This window comes from Acanthaster planci, linkage group LG15, assembly GCF_054643075.1.
Source record: "Acanthaster planci isolate LZ-2023a linkage group LG15, COTS_SCS, whole genome shotgun sequence".
Classification (NCBI taxonomy): Eukaryota; Metazoa; Echinodermata; class Asteroidea; order Valvatida; family Acanthasteridae; genus Acanthaster; species Acanthaster planci.
The window spans coordinates 9303697-9328185 of NC_141791.1; the positions used below are offsets into that span (position 1 = coordinate 9303697).

Here is a 24489-nt window from a genome sequence, read left to right on the forward strand (position 1 = left end):
GACAGAAGTTTGAACAGAAAATCGAAACAGGTATTTTGCTTTGAATTTTATTTTATTCATTTATTTTATCGATTTGAAAAATTACGTGTCCACTTCGTGACTTCGTCACTCGTTCCCCAACTGGCTAACGCCAGTGAGCCCTCCTCACCACTCCGTGGTTCGGCGTGGAGTCCCTCCGGGAACTCCACTCAACCCGCGACTTCGTCCCGGCTTGACGCCATTCGCATAATTTATACGTATATTATACGTATAATTTATCAATTCTTTTGTTTCACATCAGGTATATGATAATTCACTCCCACCTCACACCACCTCGCACCACCTCCACCTCAATACGGTACCACCTCATCCCACCTCCACCTCAATACGGTACCACCTCCACCTCAATACGGTACCACCTCATCCCACCTCACACCTCAATACGGTACCACCTCAACACGGTATGATTTTGCTCACAATATACTACTCACTACACGGGTTCTCTTGCTCACACAAAGAAGGTTCCATGTGTCCAATGTTTAAGGATATAAAAATCGTCCAGATCTGACAATTGTTGTGCCATCTGAAAGTTCATATCCTTTTCTATCGATTCATGCAGGTTGGATATGCATATGTGCTTTAGTTTGGGATATATCTGCAAAAAGAAAGCAGAAGTTTGTGTTAAGCTGCTTGATTTCTTTGCGTGAATCTGAGTGTCTTTTTACTACACGGCTTTAGCGTACAGACCACTAATTTAAGGCCCATTGAAAACAGTGTAAAATCAGCACTGTTCAGGACCCAATAACATGCATACCAACATCCCTGAGAATTCATAAACACAAATGAAATTATTGTCTAGTCCCTAATCTTTCAATTTCTTTTAATTTTTTTGTGGGTTAACCAATTACATTTTTAATTATTCCCACAAAACAAAATCACCCCCCGAAAAGTGATTTTTCCGAAGTCCGATTGAGCCATTTTTCAAGCGGCAACCCTCAACTTTCTCGGGCACTTACGACCGTAGTTTTTAGCCATTCTGCTCTCATATGAAGGCTCAAAGACCCAGGGAGTTGATCCTGGCAGGGATTTACACAACCTCACCGTTTTGGGGGCCAAACAATCTCCCTTTTCAAAAGATACTGTGTGGGGGGGGGCACTTTTAATGCTAATGAGCTGGCCAGAAATTCTCACTTGAGTTAGTGGTCTGCACCCTTTAGCTCGGTATCTGTATTTTATTTCGAAATCTCGAGAGAGATTCCGTGAGACTCCAGCCACGAGCATGCGCATTCATCACCCCACGCCGCAGTTTCGGCGGTAACCGTGAAACAATTTTCGATACTCCACGATTAGCCACGATCATCTAAGTAATCTTCGGCTCATGAGAACCTTTGTTTAATTGCCAGATTTCACTCCGTGATAATTATGGACTCAACAGGAAAATCAAAGTCTACTGAGATTGTCGGGAAACAACCGATAAACTCAGGCAAAAACAACCCGGTCTAACCGGGCGGCTTGCACCAGTACTGCTGTACACTCAATCATGTATCAGCACGGCGGTCGTCACAACCAACACGCATGTAACATGCACCGATGCCTCAACAACTGCAAGCGCAACGATGTCGCCGCCACGCACGCCATCCAAGCTGACGAGTTCGAGAAACTCGGACCAGTCAAAGCCAAAAAAGACACGCTCTAGCAAGTCTGCGGACGATGCAGCTGTAGCCAGACTCGAAAAACTTGAGGAACATATGAGCAAGCAGGCGGAAGAAGCACGGAGTTTTCAAGAAGTGATCATGGGTGCATTGACGCTTTACATGGCGGCGGCTGACGATGACAACACTAGCTACAATACCTATGCAGGCACAGAGAATACATGTACTACTGAGGAGGTCAATTTGTGTGACCCAACGGATGATGACATGGTTTCTGAACCTGCTTGTGCTAGTGGACTAATGTCCATGAACCAACAAAACCCAGACTCCAAATCACAGGCACAGCAGGCTGACTCCGACCAGACTGCAACATCACAGGCACTGCTTACGGACAAAGGGTTTGCTTCCCGGTTTACTGTTCTGTCTGGGGTTGGTAATCCTATTAAGGACTGAGGACATAGCGAGCAGTCTAACTTTTCTTCTAACAGAAAAACTGGAAGAAAAAAATCTGAATGACACTGCAGACACATATCATTGCCCCAGTAACTGTGAGGCTTTAGCAGTGCCCAAAATAAACCCACAAATCTGGGACAATATTTCAGCTAAAACCTGCTTCTGAGACCTGAAGCTTCACAAATGGTGCAGAAACCCCGCATAAAGGGGTTCACTGCTCTTGCTCGTGCCTTAAGGGTCCATTAACCACTGAACAGGAAGATGGTCTCGCTCTTCTGGCTTCGGCCAACTTTGAACTGAATAGTCTCCGCAAGGAGCTCATCAGGCCAGACCTGAACCAAAAATATGCCGACCTGTGCAGACTGTAAACGAAGGTGACACAGTAGTTGTTTGGCGATGACCTGGGAAAACAGGTTAAAGAACTCCACGATGGGGGTGATGCGCTTCGCACGCCAACAACTAGGGGTTTTTCACCGTTATGCAAACAAACGCTTCCAAACTGCAGGCTGGAAACAGGTGGACATACCTCTGGAACTAACAAAGCTCCTTTTTTACAGGGAGCCACACTCGGCTAAAGCTGAAACAGTTCCCATAAATAAATAATCTCCTCCAAAAAGGTCATTGAAAAGACATGTTATGGGTATGATCTGCATGTCTCGAACATCTTTACTCGCCGAAAGAAAGATCCAGGCATGCAGATGATATTAGATTTATCATCCTTGAAGGAGTATATTGAATGCAAACACTTCAAAATGGACGCTTTTGGAAGTGCAATGAATTGCATAACTGAAAACTGCTATATGGCCTCACTTGACCTTAAAGATGCCTACTATTCAGTGCCTATTGCTGTGGAATGTAGAAAGTTCCTCAAGTTTTGCTTGAACAATGAATTTTACCAGTATAAAGCCCTAACTAATAGGTTGAATTCAGGGCCCCGCCTCTTCACCAAGATATCGAAGCCCCCTTTCTCCAGTTACGGAGCATGGGGCATATGACACCCTCAAAAAAGGAAGCAGAGCTGTCTGTTCAAGTAACAGCCAAAATGCTGGCAGGACTTGGATTTATCAAAAACCCTACTATATCAGTGTTCACCCCTCGACAAGAGATAGAATATAAGAATAAGAATAAAGCATTTATAAGGCGCACTATATCTGCAAAGCATTCAGAAGCGCCGGTCTTGGTGGAAAAATGAAAAACTCAATTGTGCATTCATAGTGAAAAAGCTTTTGAGAAGAAGAATGTTTTGAGATGATGCTGGAATTGCTTGATGTCATGTTCTTGTCTTAGATGATCCGGGAGTGAGTTCCATAAGCGTGGTGCAATTGTAGAAAAAGCCCTGTCTCCGGCACTGGCCAGCCGAGTCCGGGGAACAACTCGGGTATTACTTGTTGACCTCAGACCCGGCCTGACAGAGCGGAGTTGCAGCATGTTTGCAAGATAAAGGGGACTAGAGCCGTGAAGTGTCTTGAATGTGAGGAGGAGGATCTTGAACTGAATTCTGTATTTGATGGGTAACCAATGTAGTTTGTTGAGAATGGGAGTTATGTGAGCTGTTCTTTTGGTGCTCGTTAGAAGACGTGCGGCAGCGTTCTGTACAAGTTGCAAACGATGAATTGTACCGTGCGGAAGACCGGTGAGCAGGCTATTGCAAAAATCAAGTTTAGCAGTGATAAAGGCATGAATGAGTTGCTCTGCTGCGTTCTGAGAAAGTAAGTGTCTGATACTTGCTATTCTTCTTAGATGCATGTATGATGTCTGACAAATCTTGGACACATGTTTTTCAAAGTTTAAGAGCCGGTCAAACACCACACCAAGATTGCGGGCATCCGTACTGGGTACCAGAACAGCATCGCCTATTTGTAGGTTTTGGATTTTGATTTTGTGTTGAAGTTGTGGCGAAGAAATAATCATGAACTTTGTCTTATGTGGGTTGAACCTCAGGAAATTGTCCAGCATCCACTTCTGGATGTCGTGCAGGTATGTGATGAGAGAATCGAGCATCTTTGTATCATCATCCTCAAGGTTGGGACTGAATGAAGTATACAGCTGGGTATCGTCTGCGTAAAACTGTGACTGGATATTGTGTTGCCGAGCGAGTTCCCCAAGAGGCGTTGTATAGAGAGTAAAAAGGATCGGACCAAGAACGGATCCCTGGGGGACCCCATATTTAACCTTAATCGCACCTGAGGATTCCCCTTGTATCTGAACTATCTGGTGACGGTTACTAATTCAACACTGAACCCTGGATGCCAAAACAATTAGAAAGTCTATGAATAAGCACTGAGTGATCGATGGTGTCAAAGGCCGCTGAGAGGTCCAGAAGTACGAGCAGCACGGCTTTTTTGTTGTCCACGGCACACATGATGTCACTATGAACTTTGAGAAGGGCCGTTTCGACACTGTGACAACTTCTGTACGCAGACTGCTGATTTTCACGCAGCTGATATTTTGATAAGTGTGCATTTAGTCTTCCTGCAACAACTTTCTCAATGACCTTTGACACAAACGGCAAATTAGATATTGGACGATAGTTTTTCATATCATTACAGTCCAAGGATTGGTTTTTGACGGTTGGGGTGACCAAGGCCGTTTTGAAGTTGTCTGGGAACTGACCAGAGTCCAATGACATGTTGATCATCCTGGTTATGGGTTCCACCAGAACAGGCAGATTCTTGACCAGCGTGGTGGGTAAGGGGTCCAATCTGCAGGACTTGGCAGGAGCTGTCTTGGTTATCTTTTCAACTTCCTCAGTAGACACTGGTGTGAAGGTTGTGAACGTGGAACTTGAAGGCCAGACTGGATTTACCTCAGTTAAGGGTGCTGCTGGTTGTGGATTATTAATCAGTATGTCTTCTCTGATCTGCTCAATTTTCTCAGTGAAGTATGCGGAGAAACTAGATGCAAGTTCCTTTTTGGACGTATGCTCTGGAAGTTTGGCACCGTTGTTTTTCATGTTACATGTAAGTTGATTTATGATACGATAGAGTGCTTTTTGATCGCCCTCACAACTTTGTATTTTGTCATGGTAGAAGGCTGATTTTGCTTCTTCAAGAGTTCGTTTACATAGGTCTCGTTGCAATTTGAAACGGTCATAATCAATTTGCAGACGAGATTTTCGCCATTTTCGTTCCAGCTGACGACTCTTGCGTTTTTCAGTGGTAATTTGCTCCTTGTACCAGGGAACAGCAGGTCGGTCAACAATTTGACGAGTCTTCAAAGGTGCATGGATGTCTATTAACTGACTGAGTACGCGATTGTACTGATCAGTAAGGGTCTCTATCGAGGTGACAGGATCGGTGAATAAGGGAATGCAGTGACGTCACTCGTGAACTTGTGCAAGTCCACCGATTTTACTTTACGGTACGAGACTTGTCTTTTTATATGCTTCGGTTTTGGGAGATCTAAGTAGCAATGAATGGCACAGTGATCAGATATAAATTCGGAGATGGTTACTGACTGTATAACGGTGTCTGATCGGCGTGTTATAACGAGATCAATAGTTTGGCCAGACTTATGTGTCTCGGAGTTCACCATTTGCTGCATATCGTACTGGAGAAGAAGATCCCTGAAACCTTATATCCTTGTCGATCCCTGTCGGCCCTTATATCCTTTAGCCTGTTGCTGCTGTAATGCAGAATCCGTTGTTGCTGTTGTTCTGTTGATGGCATAGTTAGGCACAATAGAGGTGCACACAGAACAGTCACGGACACTACATGTATACACCAACACAAAGTCATGGCGGCGACATGCTCAGAAGCAGCATAGACTAAGCCGAAGATTCCTTGATCTGGGAGATCACAGATTGCAGGGCCTACACACTGATATGGGATGAACAGGAGATCCAGTCTAAGAAACACTGCTGCTTGGTGATATCTTAGCTCACAAAGGAGACTAAAATGGCACAAAATTGAGCATTTACGCGAGACCAAATCGCAAGGGGCTGCCAGACCGGCGCACAAACCACACGTATGATTGTGATATATTCTTTGTTGCAGGTTGTCCAGCAATCCATTGAAAGTACAGGAGTTCCAAAGACAACTGCCGTCATTATCCTCTCCCCTTGGAGACAGTCAACCAGGAAGCAGTACAACGGATACATCGAGCGATGGCTTGACTTTTGCAGTGCGAGGAAACAAATCCTCTGCAGGCAAATGCAGTGGACATTGTGACATTCCTGACCGACCTTTTTGAACGAGGACTAGGCTACAACTCACTTAACGTTGCACGAAGTGCACTCTCATCCTTTGTAGTGGGGGGGGGGAGTGCAACAATGGGTACACATCCCCTTATTGTCAGATTCCTGAAAGGGGCATATACCCGGAGACCTCCAGCGCCAAGGCACACTTTGGTCTGGGATGTGAACTGTATTTGACTATTTGCGTACACTGTAAACTGTCTCCTGCCCGCATGCTCTCACTAAACGAACCGACATTGAAACTAGTCATGCTTCTGGCATTGGTTACAGCACAGAGAAAACAGACGTTACACAAACTACACCTGGACAAGATGTAGCTGAAAGCCAGTTCTGCCATCTTCACCATCTAGGATCTGCTCAAGCAAAGTAAACCAGGAAACACTGAAATGATCATCAAACTTAAAGCTTATCCCCCAGACAAATGACTGTGTGTGTACACCTACCTTAAACACTACCCGGCACGAACCAGTTCGCTCAGGAATCGGGATCAAAGCAAAGAAAACCAGCTTCTAATCAGTTACAGGCTCCCACACGGTGCTCTCAGTAAGGACTCTGTTGCAAGATGGATCAAAATTGTAGAACTACCAGCGCAAGGTTGGGCATTATTTGGTACAGACTGACTCTATAACAAGTCCTGTTAGGCACTTGCGATCAATTACTTTCGTTGGTGTAGACGGGGGGCGGGGGCATATCTTACTGCTGGTGGATAAGGATAAAAACAATCACAGAAACAGCACCCCGGACAGTGATCACTTCAAGGTGTATGCAAGCTCCAGGTTTAATAACACAGGCTAGATTCAGCACCAACATCTAGTGAACAGCAGTTAACAGTTGGCAGGAACAGCAATTGTTGATGGTGTACGGCTTAACAGTTGTCTGTATCACTTATGCCAGTCAGGCAAAAATGCCCCCTCTTTAGAAATATAAGAATAGATTTGAGACTTCAATCCCTCAAAAAATGGCAGCCGCAAATATGGCGGGCACGGGGTAGCATGCCGAACAGTGCCCTTTAGAATGCACATGCTTATTTTCCAACATGGCCGCCCTCAAATTTTGGAAGAAAATTTGAATACTTACTCTACCAACGGGAACTAGGAAGGATCACAAGAAGGTCCAGTGACCTTACCAACTGGCCATTGGGACCTCGTGAGCTGGGTGTCTACGATCATGACAACATCTCCGACTGCCAGATTTTTCACTTCCTGCTGCCATTTCTGGCGGGTCCTTCAGGACACAAGCCTTCAGGACACAAAACCTGTAATAACAAATTGGAAAAAACGTATGTGTACATACCTTACCTTTGGCAGGTTCCTTCAGGACACAAGCTTGAAGGTAACTCTACATTGAGTTAGTGCCATGTTAGCTTCATTGGGCGGAAGGTCTGCATCATACTTGTCCAACCGGACAAGACGGGCCACTGGGCATTCATAATCCCGACTATCCACCTTAACTTGCACAGCCCTGACACGGTCATCACTAGATGGGAGTAGTTCAGTGACCTTACCAACTGGCCATTGGGACCTCGTGAGCTGGGTGTCTACGATCATGACAACATCTCCGACTGCCAGATTTTTCACTTCCTGCTGCCATTTCTGGCGGGTCTGTAGAGTGGGAAGTTGGAACGAATGAATTGACGCCAGAACTGGTCGGCCAATATCTGACTATGTCGCCAACTGTGTCGTCCCCTCAATTCAGACTCATCATATAGAACCATTGGCAATGCAGGGTTCCGCCGCCCCATCAGCAACATGTAAGGGATAATTGGACCGGCATCAGCAATATCTGTGGAGGCAAAACCAAGAGGTTTGGAATTCATAATACCTTCCATGTCACTGTATGTAGAACTGGCTCTGGAACAGTACGGTCCTGCAGCACAGCCCTCAAAGCCCCCTTCACAAAGCAAACTCGCTCCCAAGGTCCCACCAAAATGGGGGGCATTTGGGGGGTTAAATCGAAAGCGAACCTTATGCTTGGATAGTTTCTCCACCAAAGCGGGTTCCATCTCCATAAGAGAATTCTGGAGCTCAGTGAAGTTGGTGCCACAATCACTAACCAAGTCATACGGAATCCCTCGACGGGAGGCAAAATGCCGATACCCCATAAGGAAATGGTCAGTATCCATGTTAGCCACCAATTCAAGATGGAGAGCCCTAGTAGTCAAACACTTGTGGAGCAGACCCCAGCGTTTGTCATCACGCCTTCCAACTTTGACTGTCATAGGTCCAAAGCAGTCCATCCCAGTTGAATAAAAAGGTGGCTTGTGCAACCTCAATCAACACTTGGGAAGATCTGCCATATGAGGGACCTCCGGTTTTTTGCGCCAGCGTTGACACTGAACACAACTATGAAGAATGCCCTTGACTTGCCCACGCAAGATCCAATATGTTCTTCTTAGATGGGCAAATACCTGATCTGTCCCAGCCTGGTGGCTGAAGTGCTCATCTGCCTGTTTGATAAGGAGTTTGGTGACTGGATGATGAGGATCAAGGACTACTGGGTGAGGGTCTAAGGACACTGAGGCATCTTTTGGCAAATTTCGGAGACGGCCATCTACCCGAATGAGCTTGCTGGAAGGGTCAATTTCTGGACTAAGTTGAAGCAAGAATGCTTATGACACAAGAATGCTTATGACACAATGGCATAATACGTTTTGATCTCCCTTTCATTGGTTGAATATAAATAATTTAAATATTGTGCCGGAATCCTCCCCTGGACTCACCAACGTTGCCGTCCACCTGGGGTAGGCAACTTCCTTCGGGCGAACCTGGGAAGGGGATGTACCCTGAGTAGGGCCTCGGCCGTCCTACGAGCGGTCTAATAAGAAGGCCGGGGGAGCAGACTCGTTGTGGGGCAGTCTACCACCAGGCACCAGGGCACACTCTCACGCGCTCACACGCACACCACACACGAACAAGGGGGTCGGGTACAAATAACCAACGGATCAAGCCAATATATTTCAGGACAGACCGATGTATTTACTTATTAGACACGTAGGTGCTCCCTAATCAGGTGTCTTTTCTGCTTCTGGGTAGCTGACAACTCAACAATAACTGACAGGGCAGAATCCTCCTTCTTGCCTCTACTTAAGGGTTCAACTCACCCTGGTACACGGCTCGGCTCAGCTCCACGCGGTGCAAACCCAGTCACCAGAGCACGAACGCGGAGGATGGGCACAAAAAGAGCGGGAAAGTGCGGCGCAGCGTCAGCAAGCGTGCAGCCTGAAAGAGCGCTGGGACGGAAGAGGCAGACCGCACGCAAGTCACGCGCTAATATACCCGCGCCGGGTGCCAACGCCCTACGCAATTTTGCGCAACACGGCGAGCTTGAGCACGTGCACCAGCGTCCATAAACTTGTCTAATGCGTAAAACTGTCTAATAATTAACTGTTCCGCTACACAGCCGTGGCCCAAGTTTGGTCAGTCCCTTGACCTATAAAACTGATAACAAATGAGAAGGAACAGTTAAGAACAACATAACTCTTCGGACTCCTAATGCTGCAATTTTATCACGACTTCTTGGTTAAATTCATCCATCAAGCAGATTTCGAAACGTGCGAGATGGACACAGACTTGGCCTATCTTGCCATTTCTGGTGAAAGTCTAGAGGAGGTGATCAGACCCGACAAAAGGGAAGCCTATGAGAGAGAGAAAATGGCATGGTTTCCTCGGTCGCGCATAGAGCCTTTGATAAGCGTACACCGGGTCTATTCCAGATTGAATGGGAGGGTAGGGGGATCATTGCTCTGTGTGGCAAAACATATTTTTGTTTTGGGGAGGAAAACAAAGTCAGCTGTAAGGGGCTAAACAAGAAAACGAATAACATAACCAAGGATAAATATTTAGATGTGTTACGATCGCAAGCGGCAGGGTCGGGAGTCAATCGAGGATTTCGGATGAGAGGCGGTGACATGTACACTTATGAACAAACCAAAACCGCATTCACTTACTTCTACCCTAAACGGAAAGTAAACGAAGATGGACGATCAACTACATTTCTTGATTTGTGAGCCCCTTACAGTTGACTTTGATTTCACCAATCATTCGGATAACTTGTTGAATGTACTGACACGATGTTTTGTATCGATTGACTGTGTAAATATGCTGGTTTACTTGTTAATACGGGTTTAAAACTTTGAATGCATTTAGATTTTTTTGACACAGAATTAAAAAATTTAGAATGACTTTGCTTGCTGATACTCGTGTTAAAATTGAAAAGGACTCTGTAAACTTGTTGAATGTATTGACACAATGTTTTGTATCGATTGACTGTGTAAATATGTTGGTTTACTTGTTAATACGGGTTTAAAACTTTGAATGCATTAGAATTTCCTGACACAGAATTTAAAAAATCGTGTGAAGAAGACACAACCCTTTTAAAGAATAAAACCTAGTCGGCAAAGAAAACAGAAAAAGAAATTACCTGGCTTTGTATTTCATTAAATGACTTTTAATATCCAAAGTTCTTCAAAGGAATTAATATTTATCTTCCCTTTGTAAATCACGTTTGGTACGAGTCTACCTCTCGGCAAATATAACAACTTTCCGATTTCTTTACCCAACTTTAATCTTAGATTTAAATCTGTTATCATTATGGTCACCAAGTTTCACTTTTCGTGAACTTTAAAACTTACTCCGGGAATGGCGTTTAAAATAAAATCAAACCAATCCACGTTGTAAAACCCCGGAGGAATGACGACCTTTCCCTTTTGTGCAGACGATGCATCGCCGGAGCGTTTGAACCAGAGGCCGTGACTGAAAGAGTGGGTCTGGGTTCGGTTTGAGCGGCTCTGATGGTTCTCGTTCCTTCTTTGTTGTCGTCGCCTAAAAATCCCTCTTGAATAAATTCTAAAGTGATGCGGCGGGCTTCTTCGTAGGTATCGACTTGGCCTTGAGTTAACATCACTAAATAAATTGTTGTTCCATCTTTCTCTTTATCCAATGCTTCGACTGGTATTATTCTTAATTTTAAACGTCGGTGTCTGAATGTTTTTATTTGATCCACAAGGCCATTTATTTTTTGGCTAATTGAAGCGTTGAATTCTTCTAAAGTTCCCGCCTCGTAAGCTCGAATGTGGTCTCTTATTACGTCGTAAAGCAAAACTAGAGTGTCCATCTGCAATTCTGAGAATGGTACTGTTAGTTCAAGCACTTCTTGATACATCAGGTGCTGGTGAGTCGTCCATTTCACGCTCTTCAGGACTTGTTCGTATTGCTGGTCTAACTCCTTCGAGCCCCCTAGTTGCAGGACTTCCTTCGACTTGAACTTGTCATTCGATTTCGGTGGATTTTGTAATGTTGAAATATCCCGGGCGGAAGCTTACTTTTCTGACTTTAATCTTTTTATCGCCTGTCGATTTTGGGGAAGTCCCGGAATTGGGGTTTGAATTCCAGGAATTTGGGGTCGGGATTTCACCTTTTTGGTAGTACTTTTTGTTTGTTTTGTAGTTGGATGCTACACCAAACTTTTAAACAGTTAAATGTCGTTGTCTTGGTTGTCTCGGGGCAAATGACCGTTGATTCTATATCTGACGTCCTCAAATTTTGCCAAAGACGGTGTTGTTCGTGAGTTCAAAAAGTCTTTCTGAAAATCTGTGCCTACCGCAGTTCTCAAGTGGGTGTTTTTGTCGATGTACGAACGAAAGGTTTTCGGTTGAACGCTAACCAGCGATGTACCTTTTCAGCTGAAGTCTAAAGCAAAGATTGTATCGCGCGGCGCTATACAATCTTTGGGCTAAAGGCCAATTCATACTCGCCGCGTATTCACTGTGTACGCAGCGCAAAGGTCTAATTTTGAGATGTCTGCAGTGGGTGAATGAAAGCGCAGTGCGTAATGAAAATACGAGCCCTTGTACGCAGTTTGTGAAACTAATAGATAGTGCGTATGTAACTTGGAAATTTGCCCCGCTAACTGAATACATAAGACTTTGGGAAAGTAACAAGATCTAAAGACACCTGGTTCAGGGAGACGGGGGTTGCGATTCATTTGGAAGGTCAGGACAAAGTTAAAAAAATTAAAAATGGAAATGTGATAACAACCCAACACAGTGCCACAAGTGGATTACTCGAGCGACCAATCTGGCACAAACCTATCAATCAAAACAAAAAGAAATGACGAAAATTAAATACATGTACACAGTAATTCAAAGCGGAAGATGTGGGATAAAATAAAGTACCGGTACATATCAAATCATCTATAAAGAACAAAAGACAAGGTCTCCTCAAAAAAATGAGTGTTCCAAAATAAACTGGCCATCACGCACCTAGAGCATCACCTCTGTACTGAATACTATACCCAGCAAGAAATGACACCGAGGGGTAACCCCCCCCGACATGTCCAATCCCTATACACATTCCAGACAATTGTTACTTAACACATCCCCCCCAAGATGTATGAAAGGAATTCCCCAGATTCCTGCGAGACAGTGACCAACACAAAGCAGGGGGGGTGGGTGTTCTTTCCGTCTCATACCTGCACCTCACACACGGTCAATGGCTATAAACTACAGTGCAGACTGTGTGAGTCTAATCCTTTGTTCTGCACCACATGGTCTAAAGCTGAATTTACTCACAGCTTTTACACATTAGAAATGCAGTTAGTTAACTTAAAATTCTAAAATTTTAGAGGACCACTCTACATCTTAATTTAGTATCACAGTGCTAGGAATTCTAGTTAAGGAACACTTGTAAGAGCAGAGATAAATCTATGGATAGTATGGAGGATCATCTAATGGTGGGCTCTGAACATGACTTTCTTTATACAAGATTAAACAAAATCACATTAGATTTACACTTTAGTCTGAATGACGAAGTAAAACTTTTAATGGTGTTTCCAAGACAAAACAGAGTGTGTGAAATGGCAGAAACTTACAGAAGACTGTGCCAAACTTCCATGCTCACAACCTTCCCTACATCAGAAACCTCAAAAGAACCTTTGCCAAAATTACAAACTAACTAGTTTGACACTAAAACTACTGACTTACAATACAAATAGCAAATTACGGCAACACTCACCCAGCTGCAACTGGTGATAGGAGCAGAAAAGTGCAAATGTGGGAAGGCTGAAGAGAGCTGTGAGTGGTAATGCTCACTCTTCAGTAGCACGCACTAGTCTGAACAATTAACTGCAGGAAGCTCGATGAGCAATGCTACACTATAAGGTGATATACGGGGTACCAGACAAGTTGCTGACTAAACTGAGGAAGCTTGTAAAAGAAAATGTGTCATGTAAAAAAAAACATTCAAATCTCCCTTCCAAGTAAGCACCAAATGAATGCGTATTCGGACAAATTTAGATTTTTAAACTTTTGTCGGATGCGCCAACGCAGCCGTGACTTGAGAAAAGATGAAAGTATGAACGTCAAATGCGGCGTTCACTTTGGGTGCTGCGTATGTGCAAACGCAGTGAGTATGAACCAGCCCTTAGGCAAAGTCACGCAATTCACCACGTATTTACGTTTGGGGTAATGCGTGCACGTGAGCTTGTCTACTCTCAAAGAGCCATTTCTTGATGTACAGCAAAGCTTCTTGACACTCGGAAAGCCTTTCGTTGGGCATCAAAAAGTTTTCAGGTGCTAATGGATATAGTCACTGTGTAAGTTGTGCAAGTGTTGGGGTAGGCCTATATTCTAGGTCGACTTCGGGTAAGCACCCCACGTCTGCCTCAGGACTTTTAGCCCAGCAAAAGCCACCCGTGGGTAAAGGTTGACTCCTGGCCCAACCAAAGTTGTTTCCGTCTAGTAAAAGTAAGCGTCTGGTTTCTCGGGGTCATACCAGGGCACATGGCGGTTGTTGGCTTTAAAGTAGCTAAAACCACCGACGCTAGAAATGCCACCTCATTTTTGCACGTGCAAAAATAAATAAACGTTTGTCAACGTTCGTCAGTAGCTTCAACTCGATACCACTGTATTTTAACAAAGCGTCCATCAACGACAACCCCGGCGCTGTAAAACAGTTGGCCTTATATAAACGCGACCAAAGTTTTTAAAACACCCGCGCGTATACAACGTACATACAAATCGTGATAGTCGCCGAAGTTTTAGCAGCGAAACGCCTTCCACACTCGGTGAGCTCTGGCATATTCTTCTATGGTTATGCTTTCTTGTTTTAGGCTACTATAGAATTTCTCGATGGGTGACAGAGTTGGTTCTTGAAACTTATCACACGAGTCAATGTACTCGTAGGGATGAACGCCTTTTTACAAGAGAAGATTGGAATTTGGGGCTGGCTTTAGTAGTATGTGAAGGACAGTTCCAGATCAACTTTACCTTCCTTCCCTGACCCCCCTTCCCCGGGACTTCCCCTTACTTCCGGACCAATTCTCATCTATTCAGGGACTCTTCTCAACTCCTCAGACTGCTCCCAACCCCGGGGGGTTGAAATCTAGTCGCCAGACGACTAGATTTTACAAAACGGCCCAGATTTCCCTACCCAACCGAAAATTCTGAAAAAAAATTCCCAAGATTCCTGTAGAAGTAAAATGGGTTGAACTTTTGCCAGTCGGTTTAAATACGCTAAATTAGTGGCTATACACGCGGCAGGGTTAACTGTAAACGGTTACGCAACAGAACCTGATTAAATTAAGCAAGCGAAATTGGACGTACAGAGTCAAACGCATCACATTTGCTTGGTGAGAAAAACCAAGGCCGGAAATAAAGTTTATAAACCGCAGCAAATATTTATTACCAGTGATTTTATTACTGATTAAAATTGAAAAATATTAAATTTAGTTAAATAGAAACAGGCATGTTCAGTCAAAAAACCAACGCCAGTTGTTTCTTTTGTAAGACACTATTAAATCTGTTAATGTCATAGGTGTGGTCGATTGTATTCATTGTTTAAATTCTAATGGTTTGTTTGAATGCATCGACTGCAACGAATGTCACGACTGCCACAAATGTAACGACTGTAGAAAATGTACCCAGTGCTCGGCGTGCGACGAACGTATAAATTGCGTTTATTGTTTTAGTTGTTATGATTGTTTACATTCTAATACCATAGACAGTTGCGAAGCGTGTTTTGGTTGCAGCGGTTGTATAGAATGTGTCGGCTGTACCGATTGTATTTGCTGCGTTAATTGCATTGACTTAGATGGAATGGATCGTGTGATGTTTATCGATGGCCGTTACAAAAGAATCAGGCACGATTTACCGCCTAATGCTGAATCTAAGCTGGATGTTGATATATATGATCTAGGCTTAATAATTGAATTTAATGTTGACATAGAAAATTTAAATAGAGTAGAGATTCAACATGAAAAATTAATAGACGTAGCCGATTAACCGATTAACCTCCCAAAAAAAAAATGAAAAAAATTCCCACTATAATACAAAACCAGAAACATTTCAACCAAAATTTACATCATAACCGACAACCACGAATATCTCAATGCTAGCAATAATGATCCCCATGTTGTATAATGTCCTTTTGATTAAATCAAGTCATTATTTCAAATCCCGTGTTAAAAGAAGGCACTTATGTATCCCAATGCTGTTCTCCCATTTATTATAATCATGACAGCCAAGAAAAACGTTTGCTGATTATGATGACAGACATGACTTGTTACGGCATAAATCCCCTGTATAAAACGGCAAAAGCCTACGATTGTATACTCGATGATATAAATTTGGCGGCTCACGAGTTCATTGAAACGCAAGCTGCTGTAAAGTCGAACGTACCGTCGATTACCATTAACTCTTATAAAGCCAGTCGCCATTTAGACTACTTAGACAAATCGGGCAAAAATGCATACGTGGTTAAACCTGGGTACACCGACAAGACCGCATGTACGTGAAAATAGATTCTTACGCCTCGTTGTTTGACGACCCATGACATCGTCGACTATTGAGAAATTTACAAATAAACGCAATCATTGTTTATCCCAAAGACGTATATTACAGAACTCGCGGTTCGCTGTCTTGCGGTTCAAGCGTTAGGTATAGGGCATCAAAGGCCATGTTGAAAATTAGAAATGACGGCATTATTTCGAATAAAACGGCATTGCAGCATTTAGAGGAAGTGAAGTTAAAGATGGATTAAACTTATGAATTATTTTAAGCGTAGGTTGTCCTCGGGATAATTTTACGTCACTTAAATAAATAAACGTTGTAAAAACAATGACCGATTATTCACCATCAGACGAACGAGATTTATTCGTTGTGTTTGGTCAAAAATCAGTGTGTATAAAAACAAAAGAAGACACATGTCCACAGGTGAATAAAAGAATAGCAGATGGATTTGTAGACTGCCTCGATTGTTTTAGGAGGTTGTCCCCTTATTCAGACTTTGAAGCAGAAAACGTAGGCGGTAAATACAACCAGCGTTTTATTTACAAAAAGCCCAACTCTAAAACGAGCAAAATATTTAAACAACTAGACATTCAATTTATTACCGAACAAGCAGCTCTCATAGAAAACAAATTAAACCAAGTTTTAGCAGGCAAGATCTCTAGAGGGCAACCACCCGGGGCGTTGGTGGCAGTCTATTATTAAGACGTAACCAAAGAAACGCCAGACAAAGCCACGGACCTGTTTCAAGTCTCTGAAAAACACTGGGGAGATGGCGTCAATAAATTTAGGAAAGGTCGCTAGAGGGCGCCCTTTTTAAAGACGTTTATAATAAAATGGAAACGTATTCTTTTTATTTGAACAAAACCAAGCAGACGTTTAAATTGAAACATGAGATTAATAACACAAAAGGCGACAAAGCCGTCACACCAAAAAATCTACAGTTTAAAGCTGGATATCTCAACGTGACAAGCGCTACTGAAATCGAGTGGGATACAAACTTGGACGGTAGACCCACTGGGGTCAGTTGTGAAAGACCGCCTGGAATACCTTCAGAGGAACGAAGGGAAGTAGCCCCAAATTTAGAATTAGTAAAAAGAGCTAAAGACAGACCGTTACAAGCAAACGAAGAAGTGACTTTAGCAGAAGAAATTAGAATCAGCGCTGAGGAAATTGAACAGCTCAATCAAGAAGTCAAATCGTTAGAAGCGCAGTTAGGCCAAAGACAACCATTAGACACGCGATATCGTTCAAATTTTAAAATCAACAATAAAAAAATCGAATAATCGTCATTATATGAGGGGCAGAACAAGCCTTAGAAGAGATTTACGAGGTTAACCCCCCAGCACAACCGGCAATGAAGCCCCCAGCACAACCCACAAGAGACCGAAACCAACCTAGAAGAGACAGAGACCATGACATAGGTAAAAGACTTTTTCTCACGGGGTTAAAAGAACCTGTATACGATTGGCTTCATTCTCAAGGCTCGTTTCAAGCGTTACCCCAAGGCGAAAGAGGACGCATCGTGGTGTCTCCCGGTTATTACAGCATAGACTGGTTGAACTTGTTAATAAACTCGATCCCGGGCGTATCTTTCGAAGTTCACTAAGAGTCTAAGAGGGTGACGTTGGCCATTGTAGACCTCAAGTAGAGGCTAAATAAAGAAGTGTCTAAGATGCTGAACTTAACCAAAGTCAAACTTTTACCCAGCATCATTTATGAAGGCAAATATGACTTAAACCCCTTAAAACTCGCGTTTATTTATTGCGAACAGCTAAATACCCACGACAACTTTTGCAACGGACAGTCTTCAGACTTGCCAGACGTGATAGCTTACCGAGCCTCTAAACTCAACACTCGAGGTGTGTAAAACACCTAAAGAGTTAATAGACAGAAACATCAGTCAGTTGACCTTTTCTTTTGAACTTGAGCGAGGACAACTTGTAAACAACAAAGACGCTGGAATTTTAATCGAGCTAGACATTTTTTAAAACGGCATATAATAAAAAAAGATGACAACACACATTCAGTCGAACATGTACCCAGACTTGAGCGGGTATCCAAAGTTAAACAGTGTTGAAACGGTAGCCGAAACAACTAAAGTCTAGCACCTTCAAAAGATTGAAGACATCCGCGGACAAATCTTACGAAAGCGCAACGCCAGAGAAACTTCTTACAAAAAGATCAAACGGCTATTAACCGCGCTAGATTACGTGGAATACGGAGTTGAAGCATTGGGCGCTACATCAGCCGCTATAGGCATTCCCGCATTATTGGGATCTATCACCGCACCGCTCGGGCTAGTGATGGAAGGTATCGCCATCGGCGCGTTTGGAGCATACGCGTTGTTAAAAACCAAGAAACACCACCAAATCAGAATGCTTGCAGACCCCTGGCTAAACACCATAGACGAGTACGTCTCACGTGACGTGTCCCAAGAAGAATTTGTTTTGATTTTTTCTGAACTTGGGAAATTTAACGAGATGAAGGAAAAGATTTGCACAAACACAACGACCAAATTACCAGAAGGTAAATTACAGAGCAAAGAAGAATTTGACGGCAAAGTGCAAGCCAAAGCGGAATCGTTGGCCAGCGAAAGGGCAGCATTTTTTAAAGAGACCTTATGAAAAAACTTGGCTAATAAGTTTTACCAAGTCTGTCAAGTACCAGGAATCACCGCCTCCTGCCTACCCTTCAGTGCCCCCTTTTAAAAACCGGTGTATTATATAAAACAGATGGAAGCCAACTTTAGTCAATTATCAATAGTTGTCAATAAAGACTATTACTTTTCTACCGTGTTTCCCAATTTAACCGCGGCTTATAAGTTACCGAGAGCGAAAACAGACGAAGCCGTTAACCGTTGGGTTACTGACTCCATAAAATTTTATCAAAACCAATTTAATTTCGCGGTCTATTGCGTGACAACAGCATGTGGAGTAGGTTTTGACCTATTATGCGATCCCAACCGGTAATTGTCTGCGTTGTTTAATTTTCACGTGTACTATACGGTGAGAAAAATCTTTTACGACTGCCTGATGCCTATACCGAGCGACAACATATTTGACGCGTTGCATAACAACTACGCCTTCGGAAATTTATAGACACCTGTCGATTGTTAAACGTCGATCCGAATAAATCGTTTAAACAAATGAGGGATACCATATCAAACGGCTCGGTACAGCTTATTATTACGTCAATGGTTATGTGCCAGTCCCGGGTAAAAACTATGACGCATACAATTTACACGTCACTAACGGCAAATATGCAGGCTCTACCTACATGGGCTTTGGATGGGCTAAACCGCCAAAGGGTTCTGGCCACGCAAGCACGTACACAGTGACATGGATTACACAGTCTGATGCAGGTAAATTAGCCTGGTGGGACTTTATCCCGAAAAAAGTAAACTTACAGACGTAGGCGTCACAAAAGTAAACGAATCGATTAGTACTTACGTGTACTCGTTACTAGTGCCCAAACGCAAACGAAAACCAGCGTCATGGCACCGGATTAGACGCTCAACAGCAATTTAAAACTATCGTGGAATCTTTGATAGATTCAGAGCCCGACCTCGAACAGTCAATCGACCAGTTTTAAGATTCTTTACAGTACGCAAAAACGCCGTTGAATTTCGTGGTGGCACCGGGTTTGTACTTGGTACCCTCTGACATGGACCTACGCATCGGTACTTTTGAAGGTTACAACAATTTGCAAATTGCAACAGCCAGAATGCAGATGGGTTACGTACAGACGGTTACGAATGTTAAATTCAAGCGCAGTGTCCGAGTGCACCAATTTTGATGATTCAGAAAGTAAAGAAGTTTTGTCAGACCCAACGCCTAGTCCAAATATAAAGCCTGTATTACCACCCAAAACCACTTGACGTTCATAACGAAGAGAAATTGTCGTTAACCGTTGGAACGATTGCAGTCGCTGGACTTGGTGTTATGTTGTACAAGGTATTAACTTAGAAAAAACCAAAACAGTAAAAGGCATTTAAAAGCCCGGTTTTCCATGGAAAACGGGGTAAAATTTTTGCCCTAAATTAATCCACTTACATCTTCTTAATATAAGTCAACATCAAAACGCCCACGCCTACAAACAACGTCCAAACGTGATCGGCTATCCACCCAACTGCCTTACTCGCCACGAATATCCAACTAAGTGCACGACCGTAACGCAATGCATAGCCCACTGGTGCGCTATCAGGCGCTTGTTGTTTAGCAACGTTGTGCGCGCTGTGTTTATAAGCGGCCGCGCTAAGAATCGCTCTCTTCCTGCTGCGACCGTCACCACGCACAGTCAAAAAGCTCTGCCTGCTGCGACTGTCCCCATGTACAGTTGGAAAGCTATGCCTTCTGCAAACGTCACCTGCAAGTGCAGTTTGGTTCAGAGTTATAGTGTAAGCTGCAGTCATCATTTACATCCAATCGAGTAGTCGTAGTGGGGGAGCCTCATACTCTGTGTGAGCTTGATTTAGTTTGTGATCGATAATAAATCATGGCACCTATAATGTTGTGATTAATTACTATTACCACACGTAGATGAGGCACTGTGCGCCTATATAGAGAATAAGGTCCTGGAACAAAGAGTAGGCACAAACTCGCATCCAGTTCCCCCATTCTTTTCCCGTTGGTCCCCCGTCTGTCAGCCCAGTGTGGTGTGAGGGTGTGTGAGAGTGATCTGTCTGTGGCGAGCTACGGGCCTGGCGGTAGACTTCGGCCAAAACGGATCTGCGTCTCGGGCCCTAGAGGTCAGGCCGCTCACCGGTATTGGTCGAGACCAACCCGGGAAGTCCTCGGAGGCTGTACTGCTACACTACCATTACCGGTAATGCTGCAAGCACTTTCAAGCCCAGTTTTTTTCAATACATTTGCCAAATTTTGCAGTTGTCGTTTGATCCAATCGGTTACGCTGGCTTTAGATGGTGGCGCAGGTGTCGGTTCCGCCGCTGGTGTAGTCTTAGGCCCCAGTTCAGGTTCTCGACTAAGCATACCAGGTGCTCTCACAGCGGCGACCACGCTTGAAACTATCGTACTCTTAGCTAAACTAAAAGCCGTCAAAAGACTAACGATCGTTACGCCTTGTTCTCTAAAAAGCACCCGGATTTTTCGCGCAATATTAAATCACCGTCCATCACCGCGTTAACCGTTTCTTTAATTCCGTTAATCTACGTGCGATTCTGATCGGTGTTTCTGTTAATAACTTCAAGCCTGCCACGTCATTCAATTTGTAAATCGTCCAACTGTTGTTGAAGTTGTACTCGTTCTGCATCAGTTGCTGCTTCCTCTAATTCATTTTTAACTTGTTGAATCTTTTCGTCCAACTTGTCCAATTTGCCCTGGTTTAAAATCAACTCGGCTTTACCGTCTGTAAAGGTTCGTCTAAAGCCAGTAACTCATGGTAGTTTAATCCTTCTGTTTGAGCTTCCCAATTTTGAGTAAGCTGTTCTACGATATCGCTGACTGTCGGCCTCTTGAGCCAGTTCTTTCATCTCGACTTTTTCAGGATGAATGTATTTTAACGCTTTTTCGGATTGCACTATTTTTCTCCCGTAATTCGAAAAACCCAATATATTTCTAACAAAGTCGGATCCTAATATCCAGCCACCCTAGCGTTTTTGGCTATCGTGTCCAAGCTTAATTACCATTAAATCTAGATTTCTTTTATCGGTTAACAGTACCTCATTATTAAATTTACCACCAATGGCTTTGAAAAATAAACCTCGACCTTTTCGATATTCAAAAATTTCATTATGGGGAAATTTTGGAACATAACTTCGACTGGCATGTCTGAAATAATCATTGCTATTATCTACCGTGGGATTGGTGCTAAATACCGCTCTACGTCGTTCTAATGTATCATATTTAGGTCTAACCACTTGACCCTCTATGAAACTTGTTTTTTCTTTGTCAATATTGTTTTCCAATTCTTCATCATCATCAAATGTTAAATCTTCTTTTTGCCCTCTCCTGAGTAAAATCCGCCTTCTGCCATGTGACTTTACTTAATTTACGTTACTTTATAATAAACCGTTTTTTAACCGGTGGGCAGACTGTCCGGTAATGTACCCTGCGACACGAGCCAACCCTGTGTAGCCAATACATCTGTCGACACCCCGGCTAATTTGGTAGCGTCTTCGAAAGTTAGACGGTTCAAATCTGGGGGTTTGATTTTCGATAGTTTATTATTAAGCATAGCGTATCCCACTGAAATTAGGCTAATAGCAGCACCGTGATTTACCGTATGGGCAATGCTGTTTATGTCTATCGATTTTGCGTTACTCATGTTTTAATATATACAATTTTAAATTTACTCCATATCTAAAACTTGTCGCGCAGGTGCTACGGTTTGGACTGGTGCCAGCGCTTTTACCTGTGTCGTCGCCATAATTATCGTCGGCGTTTTCTTTTTCAAAACCAAGGCTAAAGCGAATCCCCCAATTACAAGTCCGCCGATGATCAAATTTCTGTTGTTTTCAAAAGATAACTTACTTTCGGATTTTGCCTCGGGCTCGACTTCATTAACTTTCAACCTAGCGAGCTGTTATTTTGTTAACCCTGCGCTACACGGTTAGGATTTTTAACTTTGGTCACCGTTTGGACTTGACTCTTAGCCAGGCTCGTTGCTGGCGTTTGCGGTGGTGGTAATTCTGTTGACATCTTCTTTTATTATAGGCAGATTTTTATTGATATCCAAATGTTTCGTCGTTATTAACGTGGCACAAATGGTGATAGGTAAGCCCCAGATTTGTAGCAAATTTCGCTAAGTAGGTGCCCCATCGATTGACTGATTATTGGGTCGTTGTTCAGGTCTTTGCTCAGATCTTCTTCTGATTTCAAATCGACACTGAATCCTAAGAATTCGACTGGGGTAGCTATTCCCAGAAGTCTGACGTATAAACTTAAAATCGAGTTACCTCAAGTGTTTACAATTTCTTTGCCGAATATGACTTCGTACAAGTTGAACAGTTTTTCTTGTTCTTGTGGAGTTAAAGATTTGATGTCTTTCAGGGAATATTCTTTGCGTAGGTACTTTCTCGACTCATAAAAGGCCACTACGGCGCAAATTCGGTCTTTGACGTTGGGGTTATGTTCGACCGCTTGAGTTGATTCACTTTTTGCGCTGAGGATTGATTTGATGTTGTCCATTTTATTATATGATTTTTAAATTGGTTGAACGCTAGCTTGGCGGATAAATATTCACATGTATAGAATGTCAGGTTAATTGCAATATCTAGCTCGATAACTTAATATACCATTTATTTTAACTTTAAAATCGAATAAACCTTTTTCATTTTTTGCACTTAGCACAAATTTCGCTTTCTTTTTTTGTCGTCATGTTTTCTTTTGATTAAATGACCATTTCCCTTTTTTTGCATTTTTTTCTCACGAGGGTACTACGATACAGGAGGTTCAGTATTTAAAATCAACTTTGAAAATTTCACATCGCGTAAATGCTGTTTCAATTGATCACGCTGTTCATCAGGTATAACATCGGTTTCATCCAAACATTGGTCAAACGAATTTCAATCTTTGCAATAGAAAATAGCTGTCCAGGCAATATTCTCTCTGAAATCTTTGAGCACTGAGTTGTGGGCCTACTTTTGAGTCAATAGACAACAGCTATGTAAATAGTGGCGCCCGAGTAAGCCATTCGACTTAGTGCGCATGTGTTGCTACCTTTAGATCTCTTGCGACACTTAATATACTGATCTGAGGCGCAATCGTCCACGATGAACAACGTGTTTACACCATCAAACGCTTTTTGATACAAGTCAATTGCTTCGTTCAAGTCTAGCTTTTCTCAGTCTAAATCGCACAAATAGACATTCTCATCAGTGTATACCCAGAAGCGGTCCAAATAAGTCTTATTTTTAAACGTCGGACAGATGATCACGATTGCTTCATATGCAAATCGATATTCCGTTTCTAAAAGATCTAAGATTTATTATTATTTAGATTTATTATTTATGGTGATTTATACATGGTCATTGGTTTTTTAATAGACTAAACTTTTAAAATTTCCGTCGCTAACTGTTAACTGCGCATCCATTACCGAGTATACGTACATATACAACGGACCTAAAGTTTCTGCTTCTCGTTCCACTTGTATCGATATATCACCAAGCCGCCAAGAGGTCTACCTGAAACATGCGCCGAATTGTCGTGGAAACTTCTAAAATGGAGCCACAAGCCATATTTATCTTTCAGGTAACTGGCCATGTCGACGCCTGTAAGACTCAGATCTTTCACACCCGCACGACCAGACTCTGTATCAGAATCGCCAAAGAATTTGCTAATTTCGTTCCAATGCTGACATTCGAACAGCCCTTGCCAATATAGCTGGTTGGGCTTACCCTCGGTTGTTATGCTTGTTTTCGTGATATGCGGGTTGTAAAATTTCTGTGGATTTGTAACTTACGGATCTTT

General features: G+C 43.0%; 2 pseudogenes; both read left to right on the forward strand.

Annotated features, from left to right (window-relative positions):
* The first annotated feature begins 3566 nt into the window (after positions 1-3566).
* On the forward strand, positions 3567-7385 carry LOC147796673 (uncharacterized; annotated as a pseudogene).
* Positions 7386-7542: 157 nt separating this feature from the next.
* On the forward strand, positions 7543-10636 carry LOC147796674 (uncharacterized; annotated as a pseudogene).
* The last annotated feature ends 13853 nt before the right edge of the window (positions 10637-24489 follow it).